At 41.7% G+C, this 23,236-nt stretch overlaps 1 protein-coding gene, 1 long non-coding RNA gene, 1 other non-coding gene and 1 pseudogene across 4 annotated transcripts in view; 1 reads left to right on the top strand and 3 right to left on the bottom strand.

Moving 5' to 3' along the window:
- Nucleotides 1–23,236, bottom strand: part of LOC122108037 — a 277,692-nt gene that overhangs the window by 94,825 nt on the left and 159,631 nt on the right. The window lies entirely within an intron of this gene.
- The window catches only part of Tesk2 (testis associated actin remodelling kinase 2), a 119,629-nt gene that overhangs the window by 40,612 nt on the left and 55,781 nt on the right, over nt 1–23,236 (bottom strand). The window lies entirely within an intron of this gene.
- LOC122113206 lies at nt 4,217–4,309 on the bottom strand (annotated as a pseudogene).
- Nucleotides 7,123–7,229, top strand: LOC122113160. Its single transcript, XR_006148394.1, has one exon. It is a non-coding gene; the product is annotated as a U6 spliceosomal RNA (small nuclear RNA).

Consider the following 23,236-nt stretch of genomic DNA (forward strand, 5'->3'; position numbering starts at 1 on the left):
CATAAACAAAAAGAAAAAAGCCGGAAGTGGCGCTGTGGCTCAAGTGGTAAAGTGCTGAGGGACAGCGTCCAGTCCCAGAGTTCAGGCCCCATGACCAGCAAAAAACAAACAAACAAACAAAAAAAACTGTGTGTAGTGGTGAACCTTTTTCACTCCAACTACATAGGAATTGTAATATTAGGGTCACAGCTCAGGTCAGTCCAGCCATAAATATGAGATATTATTTGAAAAAATAACAAAAGCAGCTGGGCACCGGTGGCTCATGCTTGTAATCCTAGCTTCTCAAAAGTTGAAATCTGAGCATCACAGTTTGAAGCCAGCCTGGGCAGGAAGGTCCATGAGACTCTTACCTCCAATTAATCACCAAAAAGCCAGAAGTGGCACTGTGGCTCAAGTGGTAGAGTGCTAGCCTTGAGCTGAAGAGCTGAGGGACAGCGCCCAGGCCCACAGTTCAGGCTCTACAACCGGACCCTTCCCCGCCCCCCCCCAAAAAAGAAGGAAGTCTCTTTTTTGTGTAATACCTTTGAAGACCAAAGAACAGGGACGGGAAAGGACTGGCTACAAGCGCAAAGCGCAGCAGTAACTGCTGGGAGGGACCATAAATATCCATGCAGGCAGAGTCCAGGCCCCATTCACTCTTCCATGTGCTCACCACACCTAACAGCATCATGTAAATAGCTGGCAAATCCAGTAAATGATTGCTGAGTGAAAAAAGAACGTAACTGGCTAACCTTGCAGCAGTTTTTTTACAGCAGAGTTTTCTGGACATGCTGTTTCCACATTTCAACTAATATGGTAACCACAGACTATCGCCAAGTGATGGTTTCTGGACTGCCAGTTTCTTAAAAGTTGCCCCAGAGACTTGATGGAAACTTGAGGAAGGAAACAACTGAGGAAATATCTAGGTGGTACTGAAAACAGGGTGCAGGCTCTGATGACTAGTTGAAAATTACCTCTGGCTAGAGACAAGATAGAAAGCAAAATAGTGAGCTGGGCACCAGTGGCTCATGCCTGTAATCCTAGCTACTCAGGAGGCTGAGATCTGAGGATGTGGTTCAAAGCCAGCCCAGGCAGGAAAGACTTTGAGACTCTTATCTCTAATAAACCACTAGAAAACTGGAAGTGGCTCTGTGGTTCACATGGTGCAGTGTTTGCCTTGCATACATGAAGGCCTGGTTCAATTTCTCAGCACCACATAAGCAGAAAAAGCGGAAAGTGCTTTGTGGCTCAAGTGGTAGAGCGCTAGCCTTGAGCTAAAAAGCTGAGGGATAGTGCCCAGGACCCATGATTGACAAGAAAAAAAAAAAGGAAAAGAAAGAAAGAAAGAAAGAAAGAAAGAAAGAAAGAAAGAAAGAAAGAAAGAAAGAAAGAAAGAAAGAAAGGAAGGAAGGAAGGAAGGAAGGAAGGAAGGAAGGAAGGAAGGAAGGAAGAAAGGAAGAAAGGAAGAAAGGAAGGAGTAAGGAAGGTAGTGGAATAGTTAAAAGGGCTCTTAGGGCAGAAAGTGTGGCTCTCACTGAGATGGCACTAGCAAGGTTGTTAACCCCTGCTTTATAAACCAAGTTGATTGGAACACAGTTATGGTATGATCTGTGGCCATTTTGTTGTAACAACAGCATTGCTGAATAGCAATTCATTATACACATTGCATGGCTTTCAAGGACTAAAATATTTACTTTCTAATCCTTAACAGAAAAATCTTGCTGATTCTTGCAGTACAACATCAGGACATATCTATTTCCATCAAGGAGACATTCAATAAGGTATCTGATCTTTATAAATCTCAATTTCCTTATCTGAAATACTAGATAAGAAAACTACACTACTCTAGCCAGACATGGTGGCACAGACCTTTAATTCAAGCACCCTAAAGTGGCCTAAGCAGGGAGGGAGAAAGGGTGGAAAGGAGGAAGGGAAAATTTTTAAAAATATATTCTGAGATATGGATGCCCCACTACAGATGAATGGATCCAAAAATTGTGGTACCTCTATACAAAGGAATATTATGCAGCCATTAGAAAGGACAAAATAATGGCATTCACAGGAAAATGGATGGAACTAGAAAAAAATCATTTTGAGTGAGGTAAGCCAAGAGCAAAGAGATAAACAGCACATGGTCTCCCTGATATATGGATGTTAAATACAAAAGGAGATATGACAAGGTAAACAGGACTCCAGAAACAAAGGACCTCTACTCATTTTGTCGTATCATTACTAAATGACCCCATACTGTTGACCATATATATGGTATATATATGCACACATCTGAGGTTAACTAGGACACAGAATCAGAGGGAAATGGGAAAACATTCAACAGAGGGGCCCATCAGCTGCAGCACTGGATGTTGATGAAAATGAACTAAACAATTCAAAGGCAGCAATGGGAGGGAGGGAATAAGAGGGATAGAGGGAACAGCTTATACTAAGCAAAAGGAAGAAATGTACATACCACCAGATGTGGAAGAAATAGCTATATTGACAAAGCTCATAGAATTCACAAACTTTATAGACCACAATTATGACAATTTGCCTCATGAAGATTAGAATGTGTTTGTAATTTTAACTAAGTATCACTATCTCACAATACTGTGAAATTTGTGAAATTTATGTAATTACTTGATCACAATAAAAAATTATTAAAAAAAATACATTCCGAACATTCTTATTCTCACCTCCATCTCTAAAACCATGCCAGCTAGCATTGCTTGTCTCAAGAAGCAAGTACTTTCTTAGTTTGCTGCCTAGGAGTGAAAGTGATGATTCAACTTTAATATTTGTAGTTTCATATTATTTTGTATTTTAGACTAGTGCTTCCCAATATTTTATTATTTATTTATTTATTTATTTTTTGGTCGGTCATTGGGGCTTGAACTCTGGGCCTTGGCACTATCTCTCAGCTCTTTAACTCAAGGCATGTGCTGTACCACTTAAGCCACAGTGCCATTTCCGGTTTACTGGTGGTTAATTGGAGTCTCACTGACTTTCCTGCCCAGGATGTCTTTGAACTATGATCCTCAGATCTCAACCTCCTGAGTAGCTAGGATTACAGGCGAGAGCCACCAGCATCCAGCCCAATTTTTATTTTTTAGAGACAATTTTGGCAGTCAGGGACTATAGGCATGTACCAACAAAGTACAAAGCTTGTTTCCCAAATTTCAACTGGAAATATATCAACAAGGGATCTTGTTAAATTCTATCATCAAGGTGGATCTCATGTGATATTGATGCTGCTTAGCCTATGAGTAGCAAGGCTCCTTCTAGACAAAAGATAGCTCACTACTGCTCTAAAGTTAGTAAGACCAACATAAGACTCTCAACCTGGTATTACCAGTAAACTACACTTTGACCATATACTTGATTTGAATGATCTTTGAACATTCTCCATGGATTACTATGCTTTTTCAAACCTTTTTTTCTCGGGATGTCCCTGCCTTGAGTACATCTATCCTCCTTTCTGCATAGTTAGATTCTATCTATCCTCAAAGCCCAATTCAAACACCTACTTCCACAATACAGATTTTACTTTTTTTTTTTTTTTTGACGGTCGTGGGGCCTGAACTCTGTCTGCGCCTGGGTGCTGTCCTGAGCTCTTCAGCTCAAGGCAAGCACTCTACCACTTGAACCACAGTGCCACTTCCGGCTTTTTTTTTTTTTTTTTTTTGCCTATGTGGTGCTGAGGAATTGAACCCAGGACCTCATGTATGACAGGCGATCACTCTACCACTGAGCCACCTTCCCAGCCCCCACTATACAGATTTTATTTCCTTCAAATAGAAGTGATTTATCAACTTCTCAATTACCAAGGCACTCCATCTACACTGCTCTTCTACAGCATCATCATCATTTCCATCCATCCATCCATCCATCCATCCATCCATCCATCCATCCATCCATCTATCCATCCATCTATCCATCCATCCGTCCATCCATCTATCCATCCATCTATCCAACATGGGACCTTGCACCTTGTAGGCAAGCACTATATCTCTGAACTATACCCCCAGCCTTATTTCTCACCTATCAACTACATTTTATCACATGGCTTATATCTTTTCTACTAAACCATAGCTTTATGGGGTGAGAGAGAGGAGAGACAGACTGGTCTGGAACTTACTTTGTAGCCCAAGCTGGCCAGGCTACAAACCTTGTTCCTTGGCCTCCTCAGTGCCCCATCATGCCCAGCTTAACCCAGTTCTGGCTGCTGTTGCTTCTCCTCCTCTTAAATATTGAACATTCCATGAATTTTTGTGTCATCTTTGCACAGGAACCATGCTTATCTACTCTGTATCAAAGTGAACAATCAATCATAACTTTTTAACAGCAAGATCTCATTTTTCATTCTCTTGCCTAGAATATGACATATTAGCACTTAGTGGGTAAATTAAAAACAAGTGTGGTCATTCAAAGACTTTCAAACACCAAATGTGTGAGGGGCACTGGTAGTGATGATAATGATGACAATAACATCTAACTCTTAACAATATTTACCATACAGTTACTGTCCTAACCTTTCACATTAAATCTTTTAATTCTCATAATAATCAAATTAAGTAGTACTTTTTTTTTTTTGCCAGTCGTGGGCCAAGGTGCGTTCCATGAGCCTCTCAAGGCTAGTGCTCTACCACTTGAATCACAGCACCATTTCTGGCATTTTTGAGTAGTTTATTTGGAGATAAGAGTCTCACAGGGACTTTTCTGCCTGGGCTGGCTTGGAACTGAGATCCTCAAATCACAGCCTCCTGAGTAGCTAGGATTACAGGTGTGAACCACCGATGTCTGTCCTGAAGTAGTACTTTTATTATCTCAAGTACACTAATAAAGAAACTGAAGCCCCACGTCATATAGCTAATAAGGGCAGAGGCCTTACTCAGAAACAGTGGGTTACTCAGACCTGTACTCTTCAATCATGTGACCTTATGTTTCCATATTGTTATTAAGGATATAAAGATGAGTAAGACACAATTTTTTTCCTTACTAAGCTGTTGGTTATTCAAAAAACTTTTGTAGCAGATCATACAGTACTTGATTAAAGTCCACATTCCTAAGGCATTATTCAAAGTTCTGAATGAGCTGATCCAAGCCTCTCTTATCTCCAATTACATTCACCTTCATCCTCTATATTGGAGTTATATAACCTGCCACTCCTAAATCTGTCCTATCCATATTGCTGCTAGGAAACTTCTCTTATTTCTGAAATCCATTTTTCTTTTTTCTTTTTTCTGGTTGGTCATGGGGCTTGAACTCTGGGCCTGGGTGCTGTCCCTGACCTCTTCAGCTCAAGGCTAGTGCTCTACCACTTAAGCCACAGCACCACTTCTGGCTTTTTCTGCTTATGTGGTACTAAGGAATTGAACCCAGGGCCTCATGCATGCAAGGCAAGCACTCTACCAACTGAGCCACCTTCCAAGCCCTGAAATCCATTTTTCTAAGCTCTACCAATTCCTAAAAATACTCAGTTCCAAGTAACAGGATAAAAGTAAGCATTTCATATAAGATTTGATGAGGGCTGGGAATGTGGCTTAGTGGTAGAATGCTTGCCTAGCATGCATGAAGCCCTAGGTTCAATTCCTCAGTACCATATAAACAGAAAAAGTTGGAAGTGGCACTGTGGCTCAAGTGGTAGGTAGAGCACTAGCCTTGAGCACAGAGAGGCTCAAGGACCATGCCCAGGCCTTGAGTTCAAGCTCCAGGACTGGGGGGACGGGGGACAGGGGGAGGGAACAAAAACAAAAAAGGCTGGGCGCCAGTGGCTCATGCCTGTAATACTAGCTACACTGGAGGCTGAGATCTGAAGATAGTGGTTTAAAGCTAACTGGGCAGGAAAGTCCACGAGACTCTTATCTCCAAGAAACCACAGAAAAATGGAAGTGGCGTTATGGCTCAAGTGATACAAGCACGTGCCTTGAGCTAAAGAGCTCAGGGACAGTGCCCAGGCCCAGAGTTCAAGCCCCATGACCAACCAAAAACAAAAACAAAAACTTGAATGCCAGGAACAGCTACAAATTCAATCATTAATACCAATGATAGCCCTGCAAGACTGACTACAATAATCTCTACTTAAGAGATGTGCAAGTCTGGGAGTTTGGCCTAGTGGTAGAGTGTATAAAGCCCTGGGTTCAATTCCTCGGTACCACAAAAACAGAAAAAGTGAGGAGTAGTGCTATGGCTTAAGTGGTAGAATACTTACATTGAGCAAAAAAGCTCAGTACAGTGCCCAGACCCTAAGTTCAAGCCCCAGGACTGGCACAAAAAAAAAATTTGACTCTGATCATTTCAATCAATATTAATTTTTCTCTTCTCTATACATTCAGTCTATTTTGAAATCTTAACTGTAGTACTTATCTCTCAGGGCCTGCCTTTTACCTCAAATTTTATCTAGCTCTTTCACTTAGTTAGAAGACTCTCCAGGGTGGGGATCTTTATGTGGGAAAGGATGTCTACTGTATCACCAAATCACTTATTTCCCAGTGTTGGTTACAGTTGGTTATGACCATAGCACTAAATTCTGACTAGCTGTATATAGGCAGTGATTATGTCATTTCTAAGCCTGACCCGATAAAACCTCAACATTAGTCCCTACATTTGCCCACTTTATCTGTGAACTGATTTAGAAGATTGAGCAGAAAAATTTGAGGCCTTCTGCTCATCAAAGAGTGCACCTTCCCCTTTCCCCAACCTGCATTAAATGGGGACATAACTAAGAAGCAAGCCTATGAAGTCAATGAGATTTTATGTTATTTACTTCAGTAGTTAGCTCACCTGAACTAAAATACCATACAGTTATGTTTCTTTATGCATGTAAAATATTGTCTTGTTGTAAGGCGCCAGTGACTCACGCCTGTAATCCTAGCTACTCAGGAGGCTGAGATCTGAGGATTGCTGTTCTAAGCCAGCCCAGGCAGGAAAGTCCATGAGACTTATCTCCAATAAACCACCAGAAAACCGGAAGTGGCGCTGTGGCTCAAGTGGTAAAGTGCTCCCCTTGAGCTAAAGAGCTGAGGGACAGCACCCAGGCCGAGGGTTCAAGACCCACGACCAACAAAAATAAATTAATTAAAAAAAATATTATCTTGCTTATAGTGCTCAGTAAATATTTACTGAAGTTTAATTTAAAATTCTTATTCTGTGCTTGGTTCAGCAGCACATATACTAAAATTGGAATATACAGAGAAGATTAGCAAGGCCCCTTTGTACAGGATGACACATATACTCATGAATCATTTCATATATATATATATTTTTTTGTCAGTCCTGGAGCTTAAACTCAGGGCCTGAGCACTGTCCTTGAGCCTCTTTGTGCTCAAGGCTAGCACTCTACCACTTGAGCCACATTACCACTTCTGGCTTTTTCTGTTTATATGGTAATGAAGAATCAAACACAGGGCTTCATGCATGCTAGGCAAGCACTCTACTACTAAGCCACATTCCCAGCCCTCATTCCATATTTTTAAATGGTTGAAGCTAGAACAAATCATGTTACATAAAGTAAGCTAGGCTCACAGAGACAAATAGTGAATGTTTTATATGTTCAAGCTAGATCTCAAAGTACAACTATTCATGATAACATATACAGGGCTCAATGCATTTATACACAAACAAATTGATTAAAGAAAGGCATACTTAGGGGAAGAATCCAAAGGCATAACTCCTCTGAACTACTAAAATACTGTTTATCAAAATGAATACTAGGAAATAGAAACATGTTTCTTTGGGGGGGGAAGTGGGGGAACACAGGAATAGAGGGAGGAAAGGTGAACAAATATAGTCATTATATTCAATGTACACTATGTAAAAAATGGACCATGTAATTGGAAGGTAGGGACAAGAGGGAGAAAATGGCAGAGAATAAAGGAAGCAGTAACATTGTCAAGAAGCACTGTACTAGGGCTGAAAAGGTGGCTCAGTGGTAGAGTGCTTCCCTCACATGCATGAGGCCATGGGTTTGATTCCTCAGCACCACATAAACAGAAAAGGCCAGAAGTGGTGCTGTGGCTCAAAGTTGTACAGCACAAGCTTTGAGCTGTAGAGCTCAGAGACAGCACCAGGCCCAGAGTTCAAGCCCCATGACCAACAACAACAACAAAAAAGAAGCACTGTACTCACAACCTAACTTATAGAATTATAATCCTTATATAATATTAATAATATTCAATTTAAAAAATCTTATTTCGACAGGCGCTGATGGTTCATGCCTGTAATCCTGGCTACTCAGGAGGATAAGATCTGAGAATCATGGTTCAAAGCCAGCCCCGGCAGGAAAGTCCATGAGACTCTGATCTGCAATTAACCATCAGAAAACTAGAAGTGGGGCTGTGGCTCAAGTGGTAGAGCACTTGCCTTGATCTGAAGAGCTGAGAGACAGTACTCAGGCCCAAAGTAAAGACCCACAACTAAGAAAAAAAATTTTTTTAAATTCTTATTCCATGTGGCTTAGTGGTAGAGTGCTTGCCTAGCATGCATAAAGCTCTAGGTTAGGTTCCTCAATATCATACAAATAGAAAAAGCCAGAAGTGGTGCTGTGGCTCAAGTGGTAGAGTGCTAGCCTTGAGCAAGAATGTCAAGGACAGTGCTTAGTTCAAGACCCAGGAGGCACAAAAAAAAAAAAAAAGATTTTTCTTTTTTTTTTCTTTTTGGTTGGTCATAGTGCCTGAACTCTGGGCCGAGGCACTGTCCCTCAGCTCTTTAGCTCAAAGCTAGCACCCTACCACTTGAGCCACAGTGCCACTTCTGGTTTTTTCTGTGTATGTGGCGCTGTGGAATCGAACCCAGAGCTTCATGCATGCAAGGCAAGCACTCTACCACTAAGCCACCTTCCCAGCCCTAGAACTTTAATATAAAAAGAGAAACTTAGCTTTACTAATATTTAATTATGAGATAATAGCACACACATGAGGATATGCTCAAAAATATTCCCTACCCATGACCAACCAAAAAAAAAAAAAAGTTCCCTAAAGGGAAATTATGGTCATAATGACTGCTGGTTCCCAAGAGATACCTTATCCTAATCCCTAGAACCTGAAAATGTTGTTAGAAGGCAAGGGATGGCCTGGAGATATAGTTTAGGGTAGATCACTTGCTTAACATGTGTGGGACCTTGAGTTTGATCCACAAAAAAGAATAAAATCCAGGGGCCAGTGGTTCATGTCTATTATCTTAGCTACCTGGGAGGTTGAGACCTGGTGCACTGAGGTTTGAAGCCAGATTAGGTAGAAAAATCTCTAAGACTCCATCTCCCACAAAACAGAAAAATGCTAGACTGACAGTATGGATCAAGTAGTAGAGCACCTGACATGAGCAAACAAGTTATATAAGAGCCTGATACCCTGGAGGTCAAGCTCAGGTACTAGCACCAAAAAACCTAAATAAGGGGCTGGGAAGGTGGCTCAGTGGTAAGCGCTTGCCTTGTATGCATGAGGCCCTGGGTTCGATTCCTCAGCACTTCATAAGCAGAAGAAAAAAAAGGCTGGAAGTGGCACTGTGGCTCAAGTGGTAGAGCACTAGCCTTGAGGTGAAGAGCTGAGGGACAGCGCCGAGGCCCAGAGTTCAGGCCCCACGACCGGACCCTCTCCCCCCCTCCAAAACAAAAAAAAACTAAATAAATAACTGCAAAGAAAACAATGAAAGTTAAACTGGTAAGTGTGGTAGCACAAATTTATGCCAACTCTTGGGAGTCAGAATCTAGAGGATTTTGAGTTTGAAGCTAACCTGGGATACATAGCAAGCCGCTCCCCAACATATCTGCCAAAAAAAAAAAAAAAAGAAAGGCAAGAGTGGGCAGAAAGAAAAGAAAAAAGGAAGGAAGGAAAGAAGGAAGTTGTTGGTCAGCTGACTTAAAATAGGAATATTATCTTGGTTTATGAAGGTGGAGTATTGTGATTACCCAAGTCCTCGTAGGAAGAAGACAGACAGTATCTGAGTGATGCAATATGGGAAAGATTCAACCTGTCATTGCTAGTTTTGAAGATAACAAGGAATGGGAGCAAAAATTAGCAGCTGAAAAAAGTAAGTCCTTACCTTTAAAAAGGACTGTAGCTCTGTGGACACAATGATTTTACCCCGAACAAACCCCATTTCAGACTTCTGGAGCCAAGAGAAAACTAATAATGGGTACATAAAAATTTTTTCCTGGGTCACTATCCTGTGTTATAATGTTCACAGATGTAAGATAGGCTTTAGGCTTATACTCTGTATAAACAGGCACAAGGAAAGTAACATTAACATGTTCCTTTGTGGCATCCACATTCAGCTAGTCAAATATTTATTGAACTAACAATTCTATATAAAGCTCAGAGGCAAATATTTAAATTGAAATGTTGACCATCCCCAAAAGTTTATTATCTAAACAAAGATAAAAGGAAAGGTGAAACAGCAATCTAAAATATATCTAGTTATCTTCATTCTCATTTGAAAAAAAAAACTTAACCAACAACCAAATATATAGACAACACTACCACTGTTAGACACGGATCTCCTCAAGACTAAAGAACAACACTTAATAAGAAGAGTTCTGTGACCGTTATATCAAAGGTGTTAATAAAATGATCATTACTGCTTGCCTAACAAGGATCTGAAAACTGTGCTACATGCTTTATATGTACTACCTGTTGACAAAGGTTGGAAAAGCTATGAGAATTTGAATGCTTAGCTCCAAAGACTATGTTCAATCCTTTGATAAGTAAGGAAGAGGGCTTGGAAGGTGGCTCAATGGCAGAGTGCTTGCTTTGCATGCATAAGGCCCTGGGTTTGATTCCTCAGCACCACGTAAGTAGGAAAAGCCACAAATGGCACTGTGGCTCAAGTGGTAGAGCACTAGTCTTGAGCTGTAAGAGCTGAGGGACAGTACCCAGGCCCAGGCCCAGAGTTCAGGCCCCATGACTGACCCAAAAAAAAAAAAAAAAAAAGTAGAAGAAAACAGGCCAGTTAGTTTTTCAATAATAAGTAATCATTTGATTCATTAAAAAAAAAAAATGGAGCTAGATGCTAGTGGCTCATACCTGTATAATCCTAGCTGAGATCTGAGAATTGTGGCTTGGAGCCAGCCAGGACAGACAACAAATCTGCAAATCTCTTATCTCCAATTAATTAGAATTTAAAGAAAAAGTAATAGAGGTGTGGCTCCAGAAAGAAAAAAGCTAGGAGCAGTGGCACATGCATGTGATCCTATGTAGAAGGCAGAGGTAACAAGAATACAGTCTAAGGCTGGCCCTGGGCAAAAATGTGAGACCCTAAAACTAAAGTAAAGAGTTAGGGGCTGGGAAGGTGGCTCAGTGGTAGAGTGCTTGCCTTGCATGCATGAGGTCCTGGGTTCAATTCCTCAGCACCACATAAGCAGAAAAAACCGGAAGTGGTGCCGTGGCTTAAGTGGCAGAGGGCTAGCCTTGAGCTGAAGAGCTGAGGGAGAGCGCCCAGGGCCAGAGTTCAGGCCCCACAACTGCCAAAAAAAAAAAAAAAAAAGAGCTGGAAGTGTGACTCAAGTGGTAGAGCACATGTTTAGGATGCATGAGGCCCTGAGTTCAGTACATCACACACACACACTCAAGAATGCCTAACTGGGGGCTGGGAAGGTGGCTCAGTGGTGGAGTGCTTGCCTAGCATGCATGAAGCCCTGGGTTCAATTTGTTAGTACCACATACACAGAAAAAGCCAGAATTGGTGCTGTGGCGCAAGTGGTAGAGTGCTAACATTGAGCAAAATAAATTCAGAGACGTTGCCCAGGCCCTGAATTCAAGCCCCAGGACTTGGGGGGCGGGAGAGAGGAAAAAAAAAGAAAGAATATCATGGATTTTTCTGCCCATGCTAACTTTGAAAGGCCATCCTCAGATCTTAGCCTCTTGAGTAGTTAGGATTATAGGCATGAGCCACTAGTGCCAGCTTAAGAGAACATTTCTTGTTCTCTCCCAGTTTTTCCTTCCCATTCCCATGCTTAAGTAGTATAGTTCGTTTTCAATATAGTATCCAGTGAGTGCCATTGCTGCATTTATTCACTCTTTTGAGCATACTTCTTTTTCTGGGCCTTGAACTCAGGGCTTGGGCTCTGTCCTTGAGCCTCTGTGCTCAAGGCTAATGCTCTACCACTTGAGCCACAGCACCACTTCTGGCTTTTTCTGCTTATGTTGATACTCAGGAATCAAACCCAGTACTTCATGAATGCTAGGCAGGCACTCTACCACTAAGCCACATTCCCAGCCTTGAGCATACTTCTTAAACAATATTCCCACAATGATTTATTTCTTCTCCCTCTCTCAAAGTAGAACAAGTGTATAGAAGACAGAAAACTTCAGTTCATCCTAAGGATCATGTGTCATGCATTTACTACGTGCAAGGTTGCAGAAAAATAGAACATTGGGCTGGAAGGTAGCTCAGTGGTAGAGTGCTTGCCTCACATGCATGAGGCTCTGAGTTCAATTCCTCAGTACCACATACACAAAAAACACCAGAAGTGGCGCTGTGGCTCAAGTGGTAGAGCGCTTGCCTTGAGCTGAAGAGCTGAGGGACAGCACCCAGGCCCAGAGCTCAAGCCCCACGACCAAGAAAAAAAAAGAAAGAACATTCAGGAGGCTGTTTTTTTTATGATGCTAGGGATCAAACCCAGGACCTCACACATCATGGGAAAGTGCTCTACCACTTAGCCTTTTTTTTTTTAATTGCCTGTCACATATATATTACGCTCAGTATCAGGCAAATGGGATGGGTGAGGCATCAGAAATAAACATGATGATCCCTTCTTCATGGAATTCACACACAAGAATGATGGTAATGTAGGCATTTATTGAGTACTAAAGATGTGTCAGACACAAAACTCAAAGATTACTTCATTTAAATCATTTTTTTTTTTTTTTGTCATGGGGCTTGAACTCTGGGCCTGAGTACTGTCCTGAGCTCAAGGGTAGCACTCTACCACTTGAGCCACAGCCACTTTTGGTGTTCTGGTGGTTAATTAGAAATAAGAGTCTCACAGACATTCCTGCCGGGGCTGGCTTTGAACTGGGATCCTCAGATCTCAGTTTCCTGAGTAGCTAGGATTACAGGCATGAGCCATCAGCACCCAGCTTTTCATTTAAATATTATAAAAGCATTTGTTTTTGGTACTAGTATTACCTTCACTTTACAGAAAAGGAAACTAAAGACAGAAAAAGTGGCTTGCCCAATGGTACAAAACTCATAAACAGTAAAGTTAAGATTAGATCTTTAATCTGAGGTACACTATTCTTTTTTTTTTTTTTTTTGGTCAGTCGTGGGGCCTGAACTCTGGGCCTGGGCACTGTCCCTTAGCTCTTCAGTCCAAGATTAGCACTGTACCACTTGAGCCACAGCGCCACTTCTGGCTTTTTCTGCTTCTGTGGTGCTGAGGAATTGAATCCAGGGTCTCATGCATGCAAGGCAAGCACTCTATGGCTGAGCGACCTTCCCAGACCCAGGTACACTCTTCTTATATAGTCTAGATTGGCCTCCAACTCACAATCTTTCTGCCTCAGCCTCCTTAGTGCTGGTTTTTGTTTGTTTTGTTTTGTTTTTGTTTTTATTTTGGTCATGGGGGCTGAACTCTAGGCCTGGGCGCTGTCCCTGAGCTCTTCAGCTCAAGGCTAGTGCTCTACTGCTTGAGCCATAGTGTCACTTCCGACTTTTTTCTGCTTATGTGGTGCTAAGGAATCAAACCCAGAGCCTCATACATGGGAGGCAAGCACTCTACCACTGAACCACCTTCCCAGCCCCTTAGTGCTGTTTTATAGGCCAATGCTACCAAACCTTGCTAGATCTTTATCCTTGACCTTTAAGCTATACTATATAGCCTCAATATATGATGTGTCAGATTATAATAATATTTTAGATTTAGTGTCTTTACATTGTGATAAATTATTTATGTACATTATTCATTTAATTCCCCAACAGTGTAATATAGCAGTACTATTATTACTCCCTAGTTCAAAGATAAGACAATAGAGATAATTGAGTTTATATAATTTGTTTCAAGTTCATGAACCTTTCCTCCGCTGAATTCTAGACTTGTTTGTCCAACTGCCAACTTTCATCTCATCTTTTAGTACAAAAACCTGTTCCCCATAGTTTTTCACAAGGCTGTTACTGATAATCCAATTCTTCAAGTTAAAAACCTAAGAAAGCTATCTTTTTTTCTTTCTTTTTTTCCTTCTTCTTCTTCTTTTTTTTTTTTTTTTTTTTTTTTGGGTGCTGGTATTGGGAATTGAACTCAGCACCTAGATGTTGTCCCTTAGATTTTTTGCTTAAGGCCACAGCTCTGGCTTTTTGGTAGTTAACTGAGGAAAAGAGTTTTATGGACATTTCTAGGGGCTGGTCTTAAACTGTGATCCTCAGATCTCAGCCTCCTGAGTAGCTAGAATTACAGGTGTAAGCCACTGGCACTGGGCCAAAGAAAGTCATGCTAATATTCCACTCCATATCTACTAGAAAATCCCATTGCCTCTTAATGCAATGACTCCTCTCCACCTCCCCAGATACCATATGGTTCTAACCATTGAATGCTCTATTTGGCTTATTGTATTAGCCTTAATTTTCATCAGTTATAGGTTTTTACAGAGCTTCAACCAGGCACAAGATGAAAAATAAGAAACCTCAGCTTGCCTAAACCATACTGAATCCTACAGAATGAACCATGTATTTTTTTTTTGCTGAACTGGGGATTGAACTCAGGGCTTCAATCTTGTTAGAGGAAGTGCTCTACTATCGAGCCATGCTTTCAATCTTTTTTTCTTTTTAGTATGTTTTCAGATAGGATGTTAAAGCACAATCTTTCTGTCTCTACTTCCTGAGTACCTGGGATTGCAGGCATAGGCCCAGCCCTCTCTTAACATGTAGAAGGTGTTACTTAAGGAGCTTGGAAACAACAGGCCTCTAGGCTCTTGTATTCAGCAAAGCTATTATCTACAACAGGGCTGGACTGGGTAGTTCGAACTAAATATTTGGTGAGTTTGATTCCTTAACACCACATAAGCAGAAAAAGCCGGAAGTGGTGCTGTGGCTCAGGTGGTAGAGCACTAGCCTTGAGCAGAAGAGCTAAGGGTCAGGGCCCAGGACCAGAGTGCAGGCCCCACAACCAACCAAAAAAAAAAAAAAGCTGAAACTAGAAGTATGGCTCAAGTGGTATAGCAGAAGCCATAAGCAAGAAGACCGAGTGAGAGCAAAAGGCCTTGACTTTAAGTCTCAGTACTGGCACCAAAGGGGGGGGGGAGGGGGGAGAACTAAGAGGCCAGAAGGTAGCCTAAAAAATGTATGCAGTAGCAAGATATTGTTGTGCATGCCAATAATCCCACCTACTCAGGAGGCAGAAGCAGGAAGATCATAGTCCAAGACTAAGCCCAAGCAAAAGTAAGACTATATCTGAAAAAAAAATTAAAGCAAATAAAGCTAGAGGCATGGTAGAGCACTTGCTAAGCAAGTGCAAGGCTCTGACTTTAAATCTCCAGTACCACCCCCACCCCACCCCAAAAAGGAGAATATGAATGGGGAGTCTAGGTAAGATTTCATCATGTCACATCATGGCCAGGGCCAAAAGGTGCAGAAGGTGATGGTGCAACCCATCAACCTCATCTTCAGATATTTACAAAATAGATCTCAAGTTCAGGCGTGGCTCTATGAGCAAGTAAGTATGTGGCTAAAGGGCTGTATCACTGGTTTTGATGAATACATGAACCTTGTATTAAATGATGCAGAAGAGGGGCTGGGAAGGTGGCTCAGTGGTAGAGCACTTGCCTTGCATGCATGAGGCCCTGGGTTCGATTCCTTAGCACCACATAAGCAAAAAGAAAAAAGCCGGAAGTGGCGCTGTGGCTTAAGTGGTAGAGCGCTAGCCTTGAGCTGAAGAGCTGAGGGACAGTGCCCAGGCCCAGAGTTCAGGCCCCACGACCGGACCTCCCCCCCCCCCCCAAAAAAAAAGAACTTCAGGAAGTAAATGATGCAGAAGAAATTCATTCTAAAATAGATTCAAGAAAACGGGGTAGGATCATGCTAAAAGTGTCTCCAACTAGAAATGATCAGTGAAGTAAAAAGTTACTAGGAATCCTATACAGGTGTGTGTGTGTGTGTGTGTGTGTGTGTGTGTGTGTGTGTGTGTGTGTGTGTGTGTGTGTGTGTGTGTGTGTGTGTGTGTGTGTGTGTGTGTTTTGCTGGAAATCTAAGGAAAGATCTGTTTGTGTTGTTTGAAGTGTGTGTGTGTGTGTGTGTGTTGCTGGAAATCTAAGGAAAGATCTGTTTGTGTTGTTTGATGAGCCTTGTTGAGAAGTCCTGTGCACAGTTCTGATGACCCTTGTATTATCAGGTAACAATAAATTCCATGAGATTTTTTTTCCTGATCCTAGGGCTTGAACTCATGCCTGGGTACTGTCCCTGGGGCACTGTCCCTGAGCCTCTTTGTGCTCAAGGCTAGTGATCTACCACTTGAGCCACAGTGCCACTTCTGGCTTTTCCTGAGTAGTTTACTGGAGATAAGAATCTCATGAGAAGGTGGCTCAGTGGTAGAGTGCTTGCTTCACATGCATGAAGCCCTGGGTTCCATTCCTCAGTACCATATAAACAGAATAGGCCGGAAGTGCTACTGTGGCTCAAGTGGTAGAGTGCTGGTCTTGAGCTGAAGAGATGAAGGACAGTGCCCAGGCCCAGAGTTCAAGCCCCATGACTGACCAAAAAAAAAAAAAAAAAAAAGAATCTCATGAACTTTTCTGCCTGGGCAGGCTTCGAACTGTAATCCTCAGATCTCAGCTCCTGAGTAGCTAGGATTACAACCATAATCTACTGGCAACTAGAGAGATTGTTTTGGTTTTTTTTTTTTCAAAAAAGGTGTCTAAAAATACTAAATTTCAGGGCTGGGAAGGTGGCTCAGTGGTACAACGCTTGCCTTGCATGCTCAAGGCCCTGGGTTCGATTCCTCAGCACCACATAAGCAAAAAGAAAAAAGCCGAAAGTGGCGCTGTGGCTCAAGTGGTAGAGCACTAGCCTTGAGCTGAAGAGCTGAGGGACAGTGCCCAGGCTCAGAGTTCAGGCCCCACAACTGGACCCAAAAAAAAAAATAAAAAATAAAAATACTAAATTTCTCACAGCATTAAGAAAAACAACAACAACAAAAATAAATTAAGCTGAGCTCTGGTGGCTCACACTTGTAATCCTAGCTACTCAAGGTACTAAGATATAAGGATCCCAGTTTGAAGAAAGTTCAGGCAGAAAAGAAAGTATGTAAGATTCTTATCTTCAATTAACCAGCAAAAAAAAAGTCAGAAGTGGAACTGTGACTGAAGTGGCAGAATAACAGTCTTGAGCAAAAGAGCTAAGAATAGCACTCAAGTCTTGAGTTCAAGCCCCACTTGGGGCACACATGCATGTGTGTGTCTATGCACCTGTGCACACACCTGCGCTTACGCACACGCGCACACATGCACACACACACACAATACAACCCTAACAAAAAGGCATGAGAGGCCAGGCACAGGCCTGTAGCTCAGGCCTGTAACCCTAGCTAGTCAGTAGGCTGAGATCTGAGGATCACAATTTGAAGCCAGCCCAAGTAAGAAGTCTCCATGAAACTCTTCTCCAAATTACCCACTAGAAAACCAGAAGTGGTGCTGTAGCTCAAAGTGGTAGAATGCAATCTTGAGCAAAAAAGCTCAGAGACAGTGCCCAGGCCTTAGTTCAAGCCCCACAACTGATTTAAAAAAAATAGTATAAGAGCAAATTCTGGTACAGATCCTCAAAAAGACCACTGGGGCAAATGGAAATGATCAGGGCATGGAATTGGGTTACAGATCTTGAGCACAAGACTTCCTGGCATAATCAAACTTATTCAAAAGAGGCCCAAAAAAATCAGTCCCTGCATTCAACAAAGTACTTTATTTTTTTTTTAACTGATGATTTAGACCAAGTAATAAAACAACCAATCTTTATTGTATTCATGTATAAAAAATTACATATGCATGAATAAAATGTATACACCTCCTGACTCAATAACTCACCAGGCTCCCTTGTTTCTTTCCAAATAGAAATCTTAGGAGGAAGAGAGATTTAAAAAAAAAAAAAAAAGGAAAATAAGAAGGCCAGGGTTTAAGAAAAGAAAAAAAAAACTGCAAAAGTTCGTTTCACTGGCTTGCTGGACACACAATATCTCTGGCAGCATAAGACATGTCCAGAAGATTAGATGCTTACTCTCTTGGCAGGTCACACCAAGACACTTCTTACTCAAGGAGACTTTCCAAATCACTAACGCAGTAATTTTCTGTATTGTTTTGGGATCCATCTGTCTGTCTATTTAAGCAAGGAGTCTTTTCTTCCGAACTCATGATGGCACCACAGCCCTCAAAAGCTGCAGCAAGATGATTGAGAGGGGCTTGGAAGGTAGCTCAGTGGTAGAGTGCTTGCCTTGCATGCATGAGGCCCTGGGTTCGATTCCTCAGCACCACATAAGCAAAAAGAAAAAAGCCAGAAGTGGCGCTGTGGCTCAAGTGGTAGAGCGCTAGCCTTGAGCTGAGGGACAGCGCCCAGGCCCAGAGTTCAGGTCCCACGACCGGACCCAAAAAAAAAAAAAAAAAAAGATGATTGAGAGTTTGAGCCCAGCCTAGGCTACACAGTAATACCACCAGGGGTGGTGATATACCATTGTAATCTCAGCTACTCAGGAGATGGAGGCACGAGGATCAGGGTGCAAAAACAGCCCAAGTAAAATTCTGAGAACCTGTCTGAAAAATAAATGAAAACCAAAAGGGCTAGGACATGGCTCAAGTGGTAGAGTTCCTACCCAGCAAGCATGTTCAAACCCATTAATGTTAAGACAAACAACAAAAAACTCATACAGAAAGTCAATATAAAACAGATTTAAAAGTGAAGATACTCTGGCTAGATGAAGCTAAGAGGGAAACAGAAGTTTCAACTGCTCAGCAACATCCCTTCAGGGCCAGCTGCCAAGAGGCACATCTGTGAAAACCACATGGTTCCAAGTGACAGATTCTTTCTAATATAAATCTAATAAACACAACTTGGGGGGAGACTGTGGTTCAAACTTCTGCCTCAGTTTTTATACCGATAAAAGAGAATTTGGAGTCTTTATAGCCTGAAAATAGACTACAAGATATAGTGGAGCAAATTAAATTATTACTAACTGTTAACAGTAAATTGTTAAGATAGCTAGAAAGCATTTAGAAGACATAAGTTGTAAGGACTTTGAAATTGGATCATAGTCATGCTCAGTTTGCTACTTAGGAGCCCTACAGTAATACAATAAATGTTTCTGCGGCTTTTATATTCTACTGGGTAACAAAAGCCAACAAGACTTTTGTTTGTTTCAGGCCACTAGTTAGGATAATTTCTTTTTGCTGTATTCAGAGTACACAAAGGAAGTAATGACATATATACACACACACACAAAATAACAATATAAAAGCAACTGGAAGAACCTTATGAAAAGTAATCCCTTTTTGCTTTTGGACTGATGTATATTTGAGACAGAAGGCTTATACAGAACAAGTCCACATCAGGATGCAAAGAATACAATGGATAACAGTACTTGTAATTTTCTGTGTGTGTGTGTGTGTGTGTATGTGTATGTGTGTATGTGTGTCTAACCCTAATCAAAAAGTAAAAGCCAGGCCTGGGAAGGTGGCTCAGTGGTAGAGTGCTTGACTTGCATGCATTGAGGCCCTGGGTTTGATTCTGCAGCACCACATAAGCAGAAAAAGCTGGAAGTGTGGGTGGTAGCTCAAGTGGTAGAGCGCTAGCCTTGAGCTGAAGAGCTGAGGGACAGCGCCCAGGCCCAGAGTTCAGGCCCCAGGACCAAAAAAAAAAGTAAAAGGCACAAAAAAATAAAATAAAAATGAGACAAGTGCCTGTGGCTCACGCCTGTAATCCTAGCTACTCAGGAGACTGAGGTCTGAGGATCATGGTTCAAAGCCAGCCCAGGCAGGAAAGTCTATGAGACTCATCTCTAATTAACCACCAGAAAAACGGAAATGGCCCTGTGGCTCAGGTGGTCTAGCGCTAGTCTTTTTTTTTTTTTGCCAGTTGTGGAGCCTGACCTCTAGGCCTGGGTGTTATCCCTCAGCTCTTCAGCTCAAGGCTAGCACCCTACCACTAGAGCCACAGCACCACTTCTGCTTTTTCTGCTTTATGTGGTGCTAAGGAATCGAACCCAGGGCCTCCTACATGCAAGGCAAGCTCTACCACTGAGCTACCTTCCTAGCCCGAGCACTAATCTTAAGCTAAAGAGCTGAGGGATAGCACTAAGGCCCAGAACTCAAGCCCCATGACCAACAAAAATAAAAATAAAAAAAGTAAAAGCCAAACTGGTTGAGGGTGTAGCTTAAGTAGTAGAGCACCTACTTAGCAGGCATAGGCCCAGAGTTCAAAACTATAGTACCATTTAAAAGGAAGGAAGGAAGGAAGGAAGGAAGGAAGGAACATTTGGTGCATGAATAAAGGAATAAAAGAAAGCCTATAATAGGCCACTGAAAGATATGACCAAAGGAAAATAAGCAAATAATAATAGCCAATATTAGCTGAGAATTTACCACAAGTCAGGTATTATTCATTGTACTAAATTTAACCTTAAATAACAATCCTATTACTATTTACTCTGTTTTCTTTTCTTTTCTTTTTTATTTTTGCTAGTCCTGGGGCTTGAACTCAGGGCCTGGACACTGTCCCTGAGCTTCTTTTGCTCAAGGCTAGCACTCTACCACTTGAGCCACAGCACCACTCCCAGCCTTTTTTTTCTTTTTCTGTTTAGGTGGTATTGAGGAATCAAACCTAGGGCTTCATGCATGCTAGACAAGCACTCTACAACTAAGACACATTACCAGTCCCATTTTCTGTCATTTTTATTTACTTGTATCTTGCTAGGCTAGTATTCTAACATTTAAGCCATGTTTCCATCACACTTTTTTGCTGTTTATTTTTTATTTTTTATTTATTTTTTTTTTTTATTATTTTATTTTTTTATTGTAAAGCTACTATACAGAGGGTCACAGTTACATGAGTGAGGTTATGAGTACACTTCCTCTTGAACATTGTTACCCCCCTCCATTGTTTTCCCCCTACCATCCCCTCCCTCCCTCCCTTCCCCGAGGTTCTTTTTTTTTTTTTTTTTTGATTGTGATTAAATGATTACATAATTTCAAAGTCACAAGTTCATTCTAACTTCCCTGGAGCAAATTGTGCTGTTTATTTTTTAGATGGAGTCTGTTGAACTTTTCTCCTTGGGCTCTGGGTTTCAGCCTTCTGAAAAGCTAGAATTACAGTCATAAGCCATGGGCACCAGTTTATCACTCTTATTTTATAGATGGAAAAACCAAGGCTTAGAGAGGTTAAGTAACCTTCCCAAATCCAAGCAATTTGATCTGTCATCTTTTTTGTGTGTGTGTGTGTGCCAATCCTGGGGCTTGAACTCAAAGCCTGGACACTATACCTGAACTTTTGTGCTCAAAGCTAGTGCTTTAATACGTAGGCCTACTTCCAGCTTTTTGGTGATTAATTGGAGATAAAAGTCTTAAGGGATTTGCTGCTCAGGTTGGCTTTGAATCACAAGCTGCAATCAGCCTCCTGAGTAGCTAGGATTATAGGTGTAAGCTTGGCCTACATCCTTCATTTTTAGTCATAGAATACTACTACTCCTGTATTCCTAGCTACTCAGGAGGCTGAGACCTGAGGATCGCAGTTCAAAGCCAGCACGGGCAGGAAAAGCTGTGAAACTCTTATCTCCAATAAACCACTAGAAAACAGAAAGTGGTGCTGTGGCTCAAGAGCGCTCGCCTTGAGCTGAAGAGCGCAGGGACAGCGCCCAAGCCCAGAGTTCAAGCCCCACAACCGACCCCCCCCCCCAAAAAAAAGAATACTTCTACTTTTCAAATAAACCAATATTAACTGTATTTATTTATTTATTTTTTTTGGTCCGGTCGTGGGGCCTGAACTCTGGGCCTGGGCGCTGTCCCTCAGTTCTTCAGCTCAAGGCTAGCACTCTACCACTTGAGCCACAGTGCCACTTCCGGCTTTTTCTTTTTGCTTATGTGGGGTTGAGGAATCGAACCCAGGGCCTCGAGTATGCAAGGCAAGCGCTCTACCACTGAGCCACCTTCCCAGCCCCTAACTGTATTTATTTATAGAATACAATGTGAGATATCATTTTTGTAAGAAGGCATGTTAAATTTCCTATATTTTACACAATATTTATACTACATTACTTTAAATTATAAGCATTATTATAATTTAATATTTAATCAGAGATAAGAGTCTCACGGACTTTCCTGCCATGGCTAGCTTCTATGAGTCTCAGATCTTAGTCTCCTGAATAACTAGGATTACAGGCTTGAGCCACTGGCACCCAGGTAAAGTCTTTAACCATTTATCCATAAGTTACCACCTTGGTAGCAAATGAACATAGGGGCGTGGATGTATACACACCTGGATGATGGTAAGTCTATTCTCAGTTTTTTGAGCAGCCACCACACTGGTATCCATAATGGCTATACTAATTCACATTCCCACAAACAGTGTACAAGTGTTCCCTTGCCAGTACTTATCTTTCATCTTTGTAGTAACTGTCCTAAAAGTTAAGAAGCAGTATCTCATTATGCCTTTAAATTCAAAATCTCTAATGACTGGTGATGTTCAGTAATTTCTCATGAATGTATGGACCACTTCTATGTCTTTTTTTAATTTTTCTTTTGTCGGTTGTGGGGCCTCAACTCTCGGCCTGGGTGCTGTGCTCTTCAGCTCTTCAGCTCAAGCCTAGTGCTCTACCACTTAAGCCACAGTGGCACTTCCGGCTTTTTCTGTTTATGTGGTGCTGAGGAATCGAACCCAGGGTCTCATGCATGCAAAGCAAGCACTCTACCACTGAGCCACCTTCCCATTCCTCTTCCTTTTTATTGCTAGACCTGGGCTTGAACTCAGGACCTGGTCACTGTTTCTGAGCTTATTCAGCTCGAAACCAGTGCTCTACCACTTGAGCCCCAACTTTGCTTCTGGCTTTTTGGGTGTTATTAATTGGCAATAAGAGTCATTCTTATGAACTTCGCTGCTTTGAACTGCAATCCTCAGAACTCAGCATCCTGAGTGGTTAGGATTACAAATGTGTGAGCCACCAACCAGTATCTAACTTGTATGTCTTCTTTTGAGATATGTATATTTGTTGCCCCTCTTGCTCCCTTTTTTTTCTGTGTGAGAGTCAAGCCCAGCATATTTCTTTTTTCTTTCTTCTTTCTTTCCTTTCTCTCTTTCTTTTCTTTCTTTC

The sequence above is a fragment of the Dipodomys spectabilis genome, unplaced genomic scaffold (genome assembly GCF_019054845.1).
Source record: "Dipodomys spectabilis isolate Male_0828 unplaced genomic scaffold, ASM1905484v1 ptg000002l, whole genome shotgun sequence".
In the NCBI taxonomy this organism is placed as follows: domain Eukaryota; kingdom Metazoa; phylum Chordata; class Mammalia; order Rodentia; family Heteromyidae; genus Dipodomys; species Dipodomys spectabilis.